Raw genomic sequence first — 16,628 nt, 5'->3', positions numbered from 1 at the left:
CTTTGGTCTGATTCATGGCCACATCCTGTTATCCCTCAACCAAACAGCTGTTTCAAAGATGGATACTTTGATGACAAAGGGCACTGGTCCAAAGTAGAAGAGTGTATTCATTCAAATTTATCATGCTATTGCAAAATGACACAAAATATGTTAGGGACATTAAAATTGCATCACTTGGCATTTGTTCCAAAAAGATGAGGAATGACAACACCAAGTGACAGCTCACAGATGTGTGTACAACTTCTAGATTGATTACCAAGCCAAAACTGTCCTGTGTTCAGAGAACCCATTTCTTAAGTAGGCTATCATATCATGAACCCACTTTGCCAATGCAACCATTCCCCAAAGAAAAAGACTTAACTTAGCAGAGTAAGAATGTTCTCCTGGCTCACCTAGCAGGGAAATGGTACTCAGCATGGATTCTGCCAAATTCACATCCTTCCTCTCTCGCCACGGATTTTATAAAAACTAAACTGAATTGGCATTGAGTTGCTGTTTGACCTGAGCATCTTCCATGCTAGTTAGCTACTTTTCTCTCTTATAAACTGCTAGTTCTTCAACCCGACCCAGTTCCCCCGTCACAAATAGATTATTCACCTACACACCAGCTTCTTTTTATGGTTGGGTTATAGAGTGTGACACAGATGTTTCCCCATTATTCATTAAAACATATAAAATCACAAACTGTCTTTCCTCATCTGTGTGTCTATCTCCTTGTTTTGGAAGTCTCCACCACAATCCACAAAATAATAAATATCTGAAACAGCACATGCAACCAGTATCTGAAGCACATCAAATCTTAGACTTAATCTTGGGGGATCTCTCACTCACATTCACCTTGGCCCAGAATTAACTTTGGGGGCTGCCACACACAATGCCCTAGAGTTAACACTGGGGGTCTTGTTAACGCCTTCAAGTTCAAATGGACTATCTTCACTCACAGGAGAACAAAGAAGGGTTTTTTGTTTGTTTGTTTGTTTTGGTTTTGGGTTTTTTTTTGTTTTTTTTGGTTTGTTTTTTGTTTTTTCAACACTGCAACTTGTCATCTTAAATCTTTGACACCTCCCCCATAGGTAGCTATTCTGCTCACTTACTGATGGAAGCCCAATGTGGCAGGAGAGGTGTGGTCCCACTGTTGTTGTCCCAGCCCCTGGAAGGGGTCCCTGGAAGGACTGAAATAAGAATCAACAGGGGACTCCAATCCAGCGGTACCAAGTATACAATTCTGCCAGGAAACAGAATTGTTTCTTTTAGAAATTGCTTCCCCATCTCTGTGTATTTGTTCAAACAAGGCCAGAATATAGACCTCAGGGAATACGGTTAATTTTTGGTAATGATCTAGAAAAGTGTGTCCCACTCCCCCCCCCCCCAAAAATGATCAAGAGCTGACCATGTATATCTTGAACCCAAACCCGAGATATGTGATTGAAGCATGGATAATATAGATCGTGCTGAGGACAGACAATCTGGAATACGGACGGACGGTATACCCTCTTTCACTCCAGGTTCCCGTCTTCCTAACTCCTGTGCCTCTCAACCCACATTTCCTCTGCTTACCTCCATGAAGTGCAGGACATATTATACAAAACAAGGCTGCAAATCTCTTACACCATTCCAAAGTGTATCTAAACATTATCCTTCTTAACTTAATAAAACCTTAGCTTGTAAGAGCCCCACTCTGTCAATGTTTCCTTCCCCTGTTCACCTTCAGTAGCCCCCCTTTTTCCTTCTTTTCTCTCTGAAAGGACACAGCTTCACTTCTTTTCTGTAGAATTCCAAACAGAAGCACTGCCAACACCCCTATGCTGCATTCTGCTGATGTCTGTCTGTTGAGCCTTATGGTGGTTTAACCCTCACTTACAACAAGGTCTCAGGCCTTCCTCTGATCACAAGATTCCACAGATCCATCGAAAAGCCACCATGTGGGATGGAAATGGAGCCAAGAATCAATCGATCCTGTTTAGGACGACTGAGCACGTTACCTATAAGGGGAGATGGATAAAACCAGAAGCAAAAGGGATGTTCCCCAAACCTGTAAGTTAAAACTATTCTTGGACATATAAAGCGAACCGAAGGTGGTCTGTCCCTCAAGCACCCACTTCAGATGAAATGTTAGCAGAAGGATGGGGTTGGGGGGGGGCTCAGAGTGCGAACAAAGTGGGGGAGGGCTGTCATCAAAAGATTGTAAATAACAATTGCCTTGGTTATCTTGTTGTCAATTGGATGAGACTGAGAGATGCTGTATTGGTTTTGTTTCCTGTTGCTAGGACTCCAAACCCTGAAAAAGGCACCTTGGATAAGAAAGGGTTATTTTCCTCCACAATTCCAGGTTTCATTCTATCACTGAGAGTGCCAGCGACAGGAACTTGAAACCATTGATGACATACATAGACAGTCAAGAGCAGAGAGAATGTCTGCATATTCCTGCTCTGTTCACTTTCTCCTCTTTTATATAGTGAGGCCCCAACCCCTAGGAATACTGACCGCTTACAGGCTGGGCTGTCCCACCTCAATTAACATCATGGAGATCATCTCCTGCAGATACGCCCACAGGCCAGTCTGACCTGGACAGTCCCTCCTGAGACTCTCACCAGGAAGAGTCTAGATTGTATCAAGTTGACAATGAAAACTAACCTAGCCATCACAGATGCCTGGGGATTAGGTGAAGCACAGCCTGGGGGTATCTACAAAGGGGATTTCCAGAAAAGATTATTTATGAGAAGGGATGTCCTGAAGGTGGGTGTCACTATCCCACAGGCTAGGGACATGAATAAAATCAAAGAAAAAGAGAAACTTTACTGTGTAGGCACCCCCTGTTTGCTTCCTGGCCACCATAAGGTGAGCGTCTCTGCTACTACATCCTGCCCACCACAATGGCATCCTGCCCACCACAATAACATCCTCCCCAGCACAATGATATCCTCCCCACTGTGATGGACTATACCCTTGACATGGTGAACAAAACAAATCTTCCTCCCTCCAGGAAGGCATTATGGCAAAAACAAACCCAAAAGAAAATAAAACAAAACCTAGCAGAATGATGGAAAGCATACTCTCAGATTAGAAAAGAATGGCTAGGAATTTTGTCTCATAATTAGATTTTGTAAAGCTTAGTCTTTGGGAATCTTATAGGATTGTAGAGACTCAGACTATGAAACAATAGCTAGAAATTAGGCTATAATGATGTTATTCTGCAATCGGACAAGTCACAAGCTCAGACCATCAGTTTTTTTTATCAACTCCCTCCCCGAGGAGTCAAAGGCGAGGTCACCAGATGGTTAGCTGTATACCGAATTGTCTGGCCCGCTTAGTTTCCATTTTGAAACCCTGTGTAATGGCCCTGCATTTGAACATGATCAGATATTGCAAATGACTATCATTAGAATGTAATCATCCCTCATCTCTGCCCCAGCACAACTGTGCTCCAAACGCCAGTGTCCTGATGCGGTATGAAAATGCCATTGGCTTTGTTAAGAAGAAACATCTCTCAGATTGTAAAACCACTTACTAGTTTCAACAACTCAAGAGCAAGTTCGCAAACACGATCCAGCTCATGTAAGAGGACAACCAGTGGTCTAAGCAAAAAAGTTGAACTTTGCATTACAAACCTCGTCTGCCTCCACGTTAGGTTCGGAACAACTATCTCCACGTCTGCTTCTAAGTCCAACCAGTCCTCAGGAAAGCCTCTACCAATGCCTTCCTCTGATGACGAGGAGAACCACGGCATTTTGGCTCAGGCCAGCTTCCACTAGTTCACTGATTGAAAATATATAGGGGACAAAACCTCTATGCTGATTGTATTCACACGATGTAGCATACACTTTAATCCCAGTACTCGGGAGGCAGAGCCAGGCAGATCTCTGTGAGTTCAAGGCCAGCCTGGTCTACAAAGCCAGCTCCAGGACAGGAACCAAAACTACACAGAGAAACCCTGTCTCGAAAAACCAAAAAATAAAATAAAAGTAAAATATGTCTTGAAAAAAAATTAAAGACTTTTCAAAGAACCAAAATACCAATGGTTTTGTGGTCAATCTGAATGAACTAGAGTAGAGAAAAATTGGGAGCAATATTTTTTTTTAATTTCTATTTTATGTGCATTGGTGTTTTGCCATGGGTGTCGGGTCCCCTGGAACTGGAATTACAGACAGTTGTGAGCTGCCATGTGGGTGCTGGAAATTGAACTCAGGTCTTCTGGAAGAACAGTCAGTGCTCTTAACCACGGAGCCATCTCTCCAGCCCTGGGAACAATATTATTGAGCCTGTGCTGTGTGCTAGCCTTTGTCTAAATGTATGTGTACATTGTATGTTCAATCTTCCTATAAGGGTATTATTGTACACATCTAGATTTTTTAAAGCTGAGACTTGGAGGATTAACTCCTGTCCAAGGTTTTCACAGCCAGGAAATGTCAGGGCCACATTTAAACCTATTGTGTGTAGATGCAAACTCCATGGTTCTTTCCTTTTCATTCCTGACATACCGAGTTCTGTCAATGTTTGGAAGCAGCATGGGCTTTCTGAGCCAGAGAATGTGCCTTCACATATGTTACTCATCCACTCACTTAACATATCAATGAAGTGCCTACTATGGGCTGTGCACTGCTATTGCTCATAAATGTGCAGAAAATTAAGTTAAACAGAGCACGACATGCATAAGCATTCTGCCTAATAAGGCTGAGCTGAAGAATAGGAAGTGAGGAAGTAACATGAGTCCATGGAATTTCTCCATTGCAAAATATATATCTGCATATATATATATATATATATATATATATATATATATATATATATATATTTTATTATATGAATCAAAGCAAATCAAGATAAGCAGCAGCAAAGGCTGAACCCACCCCCTGGCTAAGGTGACAGATGACAAACTACTAACTACATGATTCCTGGAATCTTTTCCATGGTCCTGCGATGACTAGAATTTATGCTTGCAGTGTGGGAAGACTTTATAAGGAAACTATATATTTTGTTTACACAGTAAAACAAAGTGAGACACGCAGGGATGAACTCTTCGGCCTGTTCCTGTGTCTTCCCAGTCCTCTCCTCCAGGTCGTGTGGCTCTGAGGTTTGGGTCTAGCCCAGCAAAGCCTTGGCATTTCCCTCCTGAACTCCTTGCTTGCTGCAGAAAATGGCTGCCGCCTCCAGCCACTCACAGCTTACTGATCTTCACGTGCGTGCTTTATTCCATGGGTTTTCCTCACTGTTCCATTGAACCCTCGTGTAACTGCCCTTGGAATTTCACACTTCATTTGTGACAACAGTGTCTGCAGTTTGAACTTCTCTCGGGAAATGGTAATGCTTCCGGACACCCATTTGGACTCCTGACTCTTTTTGCCTCCTCAAATTTCCTGCGCTCCCAATTATTCCTTAAAAACAATTTTTCCTCCTACTCTGATAAAGCACATGATTCGCCCATCACAGCGTTCCGGTCTCTGTTTCTGCCATTTTTAACTGCCTTGGTCAATTTTACTTTGAAACAATTCAGATTTGTTCTGGCACGGTGTTTATCTTACTGGAAATGAGTGTTGAAGGCAACAATGAGCCGGTTTGTAAGCTCAGCCACCCATTGGGTAAACAAGAGTGGGAGGAGCCTCTGCTGACTGAAGACTCCTCATCAGCTGTTTGGTTCTGTCTCTGTTTCTACTACGTACACATGTTGTTGATTCTCGGAAACCCAGTAAATTCGTAATGTTTCCTATTATGTGTAAGGCCAAGCCCCACGGTGAAACCCTCGGCTGAGCCCTGGGTCTGCTCTTTTATGATGTCAGAGAAATCACTTCCAATCCCGAGAGACGGAAATTGTCACTTGGACACTCCAGCGGCGTCACTCATCTGTCCGTGGCCTTGTTCATGCCGTCACTGTTTGTGGGTTCATTCAACAAACATCTCAACATTGTAACGGCACAGCTGTGAGGAAAACGGTGTGTAGTGCCTCAGCCTAGGAACTAGTCACCTAGAAAAGGCATCAAAGAAGGGAACGGTACTTAATACAACAGACATGCATTAAAGAAATGTGGGCCAGGGAGAGGAACGGGGCAGGGGGAGGGGAGGAGAAGAGAAAAAGGAAAGGAGAAAGAGAATGCTGTACTCTGGACATGAAACATCTCCCTCAGGCTCATGTTCTCCAGCTGTGGAACTGCTTTGAAAGGTCACAGATTCGAACCTTTGGGAGGTGGAGCCTAGCTTGAGGAAGTGTATCACTGGAGGGTGGACCTTGAGAGTTGTAGGCAAGCCCTACTTCCTGCCCCAGCCGACTCCTCGCTGCTTCCTGACTGCAGAGGTGATGTTGACCAGCTGCCTAACTCTTGAGCTGCCACAGTCAACAAACCACATCCCTGTCACCATGCTCCCCGACCCACACCTTGATGTGCTGTGTCTCCCCAAACTATGGGCCAAAACATCTTTCTTCTCTAAAGTTGCTTCTTTCAAGGAACTAATACGGGAAGAGGGGGGAGAGGGAGGGAGAGAGAGGGCACGCCTCCTTTGCTGAGACAGGATAACAGCTGAGTCCTCTCCTCTCAGATTCCTGAGTGCTGGGATACAGGCACCACGAGGGGTGGGCATTACAGGGGGCAGGAACCCCAGGGTCTAAGTGATGAACCAGCATTCAGTAGAGAGACCAGCATGGCGTACAGAGGCATATAGTATTGCCAGTAAGGAGCAATGTTTTGAAGAACGTTAGCCCTTTCTCATGAGTGCTCCTCCTTACCGCACTCGCCCCAAACTTTACCTATCTGAAATTTCTTCACTGACAAAGTTTTCTGAGATTGCTGGAGCAGGAATTATCATCAAGAAAACCAGGCGAATACACTGGATGCCAGATTACAGGGGAAGGGAGTCTAGTGAAGGTATGCAGACGCTACCGTGCCTGAGCCTGAGGAGAATGGGGTCCATCGGCACCAGCTACTCACTGTGGTGGGGGGAGTACAACCTTCCAAGTTTTTACCCAATATTTGTAAGGCAGAGGCAAATTTCAATAATGGCATCCCTTCCACACATCTGCCACTTCTGAGGAAAGACAAGTCAGGACAGAACTGGCTGACTTACTTATTTACCTACTTTCCAAAATGTCGATAGGAAACTGGTCGCTCTGTAAGGCCCTCATCCCACGCCCGGTCTCTCCACGGCCTCATGTCAAGAGTGCCCTGGCATAATGAACTTCCTGGCAAGCACAAGGAGATCCTGACGGTTACTGCAGACACACTGTAAGAAGTACGCCTTTAATCCCAGCACTCAAGTGGATCTCTGAGTTCGAGGCCAGCCTGGTCTACAGAGTTCTAGGAAAGCTACACAGAGAAACCCTGTCTCCAAAAACCAAAAAAAAAAAAAAAAAAAAAAAAAAAGGAAGGAAAGAAGGAAGGAGTAGAGATTTAACCTGAATATGGTGTTTCGAGGCAGGGCCTTTGGGAGGAGATGAGAATTAGCTAAGTCATCAGAGTGGAGGTTCAGTGATTAACAGAAAGAGACCAGAAGAAAAACACACTAGTTTGTACTCTCTGTCCTTTGCCAGGTACTGTCCTGAACCTTGTTGGGACTCACCATCACAAAAGCTACTCCCAGAGCAGCCCTGCAACCTTAGACCAGAACCACGAGCCAATATAAACCCTTTTCCAGTCGGTGGCATTGTGATGTTGGCAACAGAAAACGGCCGAGGACAGTGGTACTCCTCCCCACAGAGGCAGGCAATTACAACATTCCACCTGCTATGTACTGCAGACAAGGCTCAGTCCTAAGACTCCCCGTGCTGTAGCTCAATTCCCATTGCAACCCCATCTCTATGCCCAACTTATCGACGAGGAAACTGAAACAGATGAATGGATTTGCTGGGGTCCCCACCAGTGCGGCTGCAGAGGGGTGCTCTTAGGGCCTCCACGCAGTTCTCTATTTGGTCAGTATCGGTTGCCCACCCTGCACCAGACACTGGATAATATTTGATACAGATGAATATGACAGAGGCCCTGCCCTGGGAGACAGCCATGTACAAATACCTCTCCAGTGATGACAGAAAAACACAGGAGTGTCACTAACCTGACCGGAGGGGTCAAGGATGACATCCTTGAAGAAGCAATAAAATGGACTATCGAATATCAATGTAAATTCAATCATAATGAAAGTTTGACTTCCCAAGTGTCTCATTTTACTTTGGAGTTATAGGACACACCATGGAAAACTTGAGACTCTTGGCAACAAGGACCGATGGAAAAAACTGAAAAGTCATAGAGTATGTATACTGGAGCCAGAGAAACTTCTCTGACTACAGATGCATGCCCATAGTGATAACTGTGCTTCAGGAACTGTGTTGTAAATATTTCAATTCTATATATTACGATGTGTTGACATCTTTAAAACTCTTCCTGGCCATGAGAGACTGTACCTCTCTCAGAGAAGATAGCCAATTACTAAAGGTAAAGAGTCCACAACAAGTCTTGCATAGGTTAACTAACCACTCCAGAACTAGCACTTGTATCTAGTCAAGAGATGCTATCCCCTGTATCAGTCATCCCAGGCTGGGTACCAGGCAGCTAGAAATCAGCCCAAAGCTCACCGAAATTCCTCACACTAGCCAATCCTAAGCTTTTCACCTGTCCTGTCTCGCTTAACAGCTCTAATTCCAGTATGGGAATCATCTAAATCTTCCCCCAGCTTGCTTCCTGAACACCACTGTCTTCCCATATGGCCTTGAGGGGCATGCTTTACATCCTGTGAGCATGACAAGCTGGATTTCTTTTTTCCCTTCAAGGTTTTTCATGTCACTCTTATGGCCATTTCACGTCCCTCTTATGACCACACATGGCTGCCTAATAAAAGAGCACAAAACAAGGGCATGTGGTGTGCTTCTGGGTAGCTTTAATGTCCAAGGAAGGAACAGGCTTCGAGGCAACAGGTGAAACATACATGTTCCAATATAGAGCCGAGCTCAGTTACACAGACTAGACTACAAAGAGCTGAGTGTTTCAGGGTGCCATTTACAAACCAGGATATTGATACTAATGGAATGTGTTGCCCAAAGTCTGAACATTGAAATCCTAATTCCCAGTGTGCATTAGGAAGCAGGACCTTTGGAAGTCTGCAGGCTGTAAGGGGGAAGCCCTCATAAGCAGGGTGGACGGTCTTGTAAAGGAGACCCTGGAGGGCTCTCCAGCTCTTCCAGCCACATGGGGACACAGCAAAATGTCAGTTGTCTGCTACCTGGAAGAAGCCCCTTATTGGAATTTGACCAGGAGGACACCTAGGTCGTGAACTTCCCAGAATAACATAAGAATAATGTCACTTACAAGCTGGCTTGTCCGAGCTGCTATCTAGTAGCTGCCGAAACCAGCTAACACAGATGCTACATGGTGGGAACCTAAACAGAAACTTAGTCACAAAGACGGCCCGCACTGTGGAGAGCGGAGAGGGCGTTGGCCTCGATGGCCCATCAGCGTCTGTTTCCAGACACCGCAGAGCCACGCTTTCTGAGAGTTCTGCTGGTCTCTTAGGAGCGGAGGCTGCTGCCTGAGCCAGAACAGGCCGAGGTTGGAACCAGGAAAGGAAGTGTAGAATCAGGCTGGTTCGGAAGCTTGTAGGCAGCTTCCAAACCAGAACTGGAGAGACAAACTGAATTTAACCTATTCTGCAACTTGCCAGCTACCTATCTTAGGGCATGTGCCTCAATCTCTAATCTTCAAATTTCTGATGAATAAAATGAAGTTTTCCTGGGGCTGTGACTCTTGAATAGATTGATAATATGAAAGTGTCAAGCACAGTTCTTTTTTATCTTTTTATTTATTTAAGATACAATATATTTTGATTATATTTCCCTCCCCCAATCTCTCCCAGATCCATCCCACTTCCCTACTCAGCCACCTTCACGTTCTTTCTCTCTCTTACAAAATGAAACAAAAAACAAAGTCATCAAAACGCCTTGGAGCCTGACTTACCAGACTCGGTTCTTAATATAAAGGAGGTGCTCAGTCAGTTATATTTTCTCTCCTTTACAGACTCCAGTTGAAGGCATTCAGTCTCGAGATTTTATTCCTCATTACTGATGATGTCAACTTTACTCATCTCAGAACTCATGCTTCAAAGCATTTTATGCATTAATAAGTTCCTAGCAAGTAAATTTTTGTCTCTTTGCCTCAGATGAAAATTTTGGCAGACAGAAAAAGGAATTCCTCAGAATTGTACAGAAGAGTCCGGGCTCTGTCATCAAACCCCAGCCTTGACGTTCAACAAAGAGCTGGCCCCTCAGAATCTAACACAACACACTCCCACTGCTTGTCCAAACTGTCATCCAGTTTTTAAAAGATCCCCCTCTTCCTGTCCCTCGGATGAGTATGATTTAATCCCCAAAGCATGCATGATGAACGCATTACTATTTCCTCCTCCAAGAACGTGGTGTGACAATGTGGGGCCCCATTCCTGAGCTGGATAAAGAGAGAAAGGTCATGTCCTGTTTCCAGTCAGGCAATCAGTACTTCACTTTCACAGAATGTCTCTGCCCCACAGCCTATTTTACTGGCCTCCTGACACATGCAAAAACTGAACACAGATAAGCCCAGCGTTTATGACAATCCAATAGAGAGTCAGCCAGTAATGCCACAAAAATCTAATATAATAACAAACCAAATCACTATAACATAGTGCTACCTCAAAAATGAATCAGATGACTCTCCCACACACACAGAAATGACAACATTTTGGTTGACATTACCATTTAGAGAAACAACATATGATCATTAAATCATGAAAAAATTCACCGGTCAGTCGGGCATTTATTTCAGTCCTTGTCTAACAGAGTGCCAGTGCTTTGAGGTTTATGAACGAGGGCAAATTAAGATGGAAGGGCATGGTCTCAAAGACAGACAGTCTTGCTGGGAAAAGAAAATTACTATTTTGAAAAAAAAAAAAAAACTGTCCCCAATAATCCCTAGTTTAGCGCTGGCTCACACGGCGGGGACAGACGAGAACAGGTAGTGTAAGTGAGAGTGGTTTGGAAGCATTCTGGACCATTCCACACAGGTCGAACAGAGACTTTCTGAAAAATAAACCTGACCAAGTTACTGCCCTGCCTAAAGTCCTTCACTGTCCCCCCAGGAACCATGGGATAGCTTCCAAACTTCTGAGTGAGGAGCTGAAGGCTTTTCATTCTGTGGTCACTCTCACTTCCTCTCTCGCCACACCTCTTCTGCTATAGGCGCTGAAGATTCTAGAATATTCTGCTGGGTGGCGGTAGTACGCGCCTTTAATCCCAGCACTCCAGAGGCAGAGGCAGGCGGATCTCTGTGAGTTCGAGGCCAGCCTGGTCTACAGAGCGAGATCCAGGACAGGCACCAAAACTACACAGAGAAACCCTGTCTCGAAAAACCACAAATAAATAAATAAATAAATAAATAAATAAATAAATAAATAAATAAATAAATAAATGAATAAATAAATAAATAAATTACTCTAGAATATTCTAACACTCCTTCTCCTAAGGAGAGTCAATCCGATTCCCTTTTAAAAGTCTTTTTGCTGGGCTGATTTCCACTTTGCTCTTAAAAAGCACTCAGGTGCTGCTTACTATGACACTTGCTTTCCCTGACGCCCACACCTACACCAGAGTACTAGGTTACTTTGCTCTCAGAACACCTGTGGGCACATTCATTACCATATCTACCACACTGTCCTTCAACTATCAATTTATTTGTTTAACTCTCTTCATCCATCCCATGCCCACTTTTAAGGACAAACCTTGTTGAATTAAGATAGACAGATAACAGTTTAACACCTACAGTTTGGCCGAGCATGGCGGTGCACACAGTGATCCCAGACAAAGGAGGCTAAAGCGGGAAGAGAGTGAGTCTGAGGCCAGTCTGAGGCTACATAGCAAGTTCAAACCACTCCATATCACAAGGCAGAATTCTGTCTAAAAAAATCTATAACAATGGGAAGGATATAGTTCAGTGAGCTCTGACAATATGTAAGTTAGTGGTTATCGTTATCACACAACAGGGTCAGTCTTTTCACTGCTCCCTCATTCACTTGAAAAACTAAAAGCTTACAGAGATCTTATAAAAATAGGGTTTTTTCAAAAATGAACCTTCTATAAAGATTATAACATGTTATTAAATATACATTTTATTTATAATCTAAAATTAAATACTTATGTTTTAGAGCATTATATGGAATAGTTATGATTAATCACCTCACTGAAAATCAAATATACATGACACTGGTTGGTGACTACATGAAACTCTTAGATGATTACAAAGTTCAGTAATGTATAAACTCATATAACCAAGTACTTAACTGAACACAACAAAGAATAACACAAATTTACATGACCCAAGATGATACTTGCTAAGTATAATACATCTTAAAAGATAAACTTTTTTTTTTTTTTTTTGGTTTTTCGAGACAGGGTTTCTCATGTACCTTTGCGCCTTTCCTGGAACTCACTTGGTAGCCCAGGCTGGCCTCGAACTCACAGAGATCCACCTGGCTCTGCCTCCCGAGTGCTGGGATTAAAGGCGTGTGCCACCACCGCCCGGCTTAAAAGATAAGCTTTTAAAACATAGATTCTTAAGTTTTAAGAACATACTTTAAAATAACTCATATTTCTAGCAGTATGCTATACTGAATGCCCTAGTGGACTCTCACACTAAAAAAGTTTGATAAAATAAAACAAAATATCTTAAGCTGGGTGTGGTGGCACACACCTTTAGTTCTAGCATTCAGGAGGCAGAGGCAGGGGATCTCTGTGAGTTCAAGGCCAGCCTGGTACACATAGGGAGTTCCAGGACAGCCAGGGCTATGTAGAGATACCTGCCTCAGAAAAATTAAAATTAAAAAAAAATAAAATAAAGTATCATTTTCAATACATTGATAAACTGTCAAGAAATTCAGATCTCTCCAAAGCCAAAGCCTACATGGAAGTAGAACCCACAAAGATGGGCAATGAGGTCAGCATCCATCCAAAGGACACTTTATCCTACTACAGACACACTTGCTCACCCATGCTCATTGCTTCTCCACTAATAATAGCCACAAATTGGAAACAGCCTAGAAGTCTGTCAGCAGATGAATAGATAAAGAAAATATGGTACATTTACACAACGGAATATTACTCAGCCATCAAAAAATGCAATCATGAAATTCACAGGTAAATATATAGAACTAGAAAAAAATCATCCTGAGTGAGGTAACTCAGACCCAGAAAGACAAACATGGTATGTACTCACTTCTCTTTGGATGTTACTTGTTAAGCCATTGATAGGCAAGCTACAATCCCTACCTAACGAAGGTAGACTATTTGTCATAGTCATGGATGGATGAGGTGGAGGAGGGGACTAGGAGGATCAGACAGGGATGGGGAAGGGAAAGGGGGGTCAGAGGAGGTAATACTGGGAGGGAAAGCTAAAACTAAGGGCAATTTGAGGGGTCTTAAGGAAACCTAATATCCTAAAATATATGCATTTTTTATCTAAATAAAACCACCAAATATTGGGGAAGTCAGAGACCCAAGTGGACATCTCTTGTCACCAAATGAAGCTCCCAGTATCAGGAATGGGTTATATCTAATCAAGTCTAATGAGTTCCCCCCCCCCCCATTAACTCCCAAAGAACCCAGGCTATTGCCAAGGTTGTTCTCCACAAACTGACGGTAAGGTCTAATTGCTGAAGACAATACCTACACAATTCATTGACTATGGAGAGGTCACACTAGAGCCTACCCAGAGCCTTCACTCCTATGGTCGAGTGTTCACGGTGTTGGAAGGTATTCTGCGTGATATCAAAGAAGGGAAAACACCAACCCGGCTCCAATCGCTTTGATCTGCAATGGTGACCTGCCTGCAAAATACACTGGCGTAACAGTGGCACAGAGCTGGTGGGAGTCACCAACAATACCTGATTTGAGTTAATGACCACTCTATGAGATGGAACCCATACTATCAATACTGCTTGGGTGACTGAGAATCTGAGACTAAATATCCCAAGGACCTAGAGGAAAACCAAATACTCCTGTTCTGCTAAAGGAACACGGCAATAAAATGACTCCTAATGACACTCTGCTGTACTCATAGATCCATGCCTTGCTCAGCCATCACCAGAGAAGCTTCCTCCTGCAACAAATGAGAACAGATACAGAGACCCACAGCCAGACAACTGCAGTGAGAGATCTTGGAACGCTTAGACCAAAAAGGGATATCTCCATCAAATCCCTCCCCTCAGGGCTCAGGAAGCTGCAGAAGAGAAGGCAGAAAGTGTAAGAGCCAAAGGAGATGGAGGACACCAAGGAAACAGGCCTTCTAGACACAGAGGACCATCACACACGTGAACACACAAAGACTAAGGCAGCATGTACAAGGACTGCATGATTCTGCATCAGATGGGGTCCTAGAGCTGAAAAGAGAAGTGGACACACATCCTCATCCCTAGGCCAGAAGCCATCTACAGTGATAGCCACTTGCAAATGAAAAATTTTCACCAAGGGAGTCTCACTGGGGAAATAAATCACTCTTAAGGGTAGGTTGCATGCCTAGCACTAGATGGCCAACACAAAATGAACAAAACAGCACCTTTGGCGGTTTCTTGTCTCACAATGTTAAGCCAGGATTTTTTTTTTAAACCTTACAGGTCCTTTGCATATATATCATGGCTTCTAGTTTTGTGTTTTATGGATTCAGGTGTGTGTGAACCAGTGTGTCTGTGTGCCTATATGTGTTTCTTGTGCTTTTTCTTGCTTCATTGTTCCATCACATTCTAACTTATCTGGTTTTGTTTTACCTTATCATATGGTATCTCATTATTCCTTAGATGTCTGTTTGTTTTCTAACAAGAGACAAAAGGGTGTGAATCTTGATGAGAGGAGAGGAGGCAACTGGGTGGAATAGAGGGAGGAGAAACCATAATCAGAATATATTATATGAAATAATTTATTTTCAATAAAGTAAACAAAATGGCCTTCCATTGGTAGCGCTACCAAAAACAAATGGAAATCCTCCCTGGAGGAAATTTCTGTCATTCCCAAGAAAAATAAATTAATCCAAAAATCACACCCTGTGTGAGGACAAAGAGACAGATCAGAGAATAGAATAAGACACACAGTTTCAGAATTAGAACTGGAATTTTAAAATCATTATATTTAACACTGTTAGGAAAAAATACTGTGAAGTCTCCCTTGCCTCCTGCCTGTCTCACTGTGTGGGTAAAAAATTCAAAGTCCCAGATACTCTTTACCCAGGCCATTTTTCAAGGGCTAGCCTTAAGGAACTTTGAGAGGTGCACTGGTGTCTCCCACTAAGTCAAAGTGCAAGCTTGCTTGCTGCCTGCTAATAGAAAGAAGACTCCCCAGCTCAGTGCTCACATCCTGTACAGGAATCCACCTAGGCCCAGCTCTGTCCCTCTTGTAGGAACTGGGACAAGGGAACCAAAACAAACATGTGCACACTCTGGCTACAGCTTTCACTGAATAATGAAGTCACTTGTTTGAGCCAAGTGGTTCATATCGTCTTCCAGTATTTGTGAAACTGTGGCACTAGAGTAAAATCTCAGGCCCTTCCAAGATCTTAACACATGGGACTTTAAAGATAAAAATATGATTAGGAAGCAAGAGGCAAATAAATAATGACACTTAGTAAAACAAAAAATCAAAAAGGAACTTCTAGAAATAAAAATATGGGCGAGTGGTTAGTATATAGACATGAAACGAATCAGAATGCAGCACAAAGAAAAATAAAATACAGTAATTCTGAAAGAGGTTGGAGAGCATGAACAAAGAATGAAAAAGAAAGCACAAATCGTGTAGGACTCACAAAAGGAGGAGGTGGAAAATTCTGGACTTAAAAATTGTGGAGAAATTTCCAGATCAATGAAAGACATCGATTTATATTTGTGTGTGTGTGTGTGTGTGTGTGTGTGTGTGTGTGTGTGTGTGTGTAGGGAGGAGAGAAAGAGAGACTCATTATATTGTAATCCTCAGAAAAGTAAATATTAATGGAAAAATAAAAGCAGGCTCAAGCTGGCAAATGACGTTCACACACAAAATAAACATATAGAATGTGATAAAAATGTTTTAATTTTTTTTTAAATCAGTCTCAGATAAGACTGAGATGCAAAGGAAGAATGATGAGCAATGAAGAAAATTTTATTTTATATCAACAATATTTGAAAAACTATAAAATCTATTAATTCTAAATGATGACAGCATGTAGAATAGTAGAAATTTTTGCATGCAATTGCTAGGATCATAAATTGGTATCTCCACTTTAGAAAAAGATTAACAATTTTTAAAATAAATAACCCCAAAATTCACTCACCAGGTATTGAAATGGAAAGATTCTCACATATGGGCATGCATACACTCAGCTCAGCATAACCTTCCATCATTATTTGCATTTTTATATTGTGTTTATTATGAGCACCCTGCTGTTAGCTATATGAGAAACAATATTTCTGAACTTGCAACTGAGGCCCAGACCCTGGACAGCTTTCTAAGGTAGTGAAAGCTCCCAGGAGAGCCCTTTGAAGACACTTTTTGTCTTCCAGTACCATTTACCAAGTGGTCAGTGTTTTTCCTATCACGTTTCCATACCACATTAGCTGTTCTGAAGTTTTAGGGTGGCATTCTCCCTGAGATGCTCTTTCCATCCGTGATA

The 16,628-nt window shown here is 42.8% G+C and overlaps 1 protein-coding gene across 1 annotated transcript in view; it reads right to left on the bottom strand.

The window, feature by feature from the left end:
- Positions 1 to 16,628, bottom strand: part of Rgl1 (ral guanine nucleotide dissociation stimulator like 1) — a 256,031-nt gene that overhangs the window by 131,300 nt on the left and 108,103 nt on the right. The window lies entirely within an intron of this gene.

This window comes from Peromyscus eremicus, chromosome 15 (assembly GCF_949786415.1).
Source record: "Peromyscus eremicus chromosome 15, PerEre_H2_v1, whole genome shotgun sequence".
Taxonomy (NCBI): domain Eukaryota; kingdom Metazoa; phylum Chordata; class Mammalia; order Rodentia; family Cricetidae; genus Peromyscus; species Peromyscus eremicus.
Note: the sequence above shows the minus strand (reverse complement) of the source record. Positions and strands in the feature narration are given on the sequence as shown.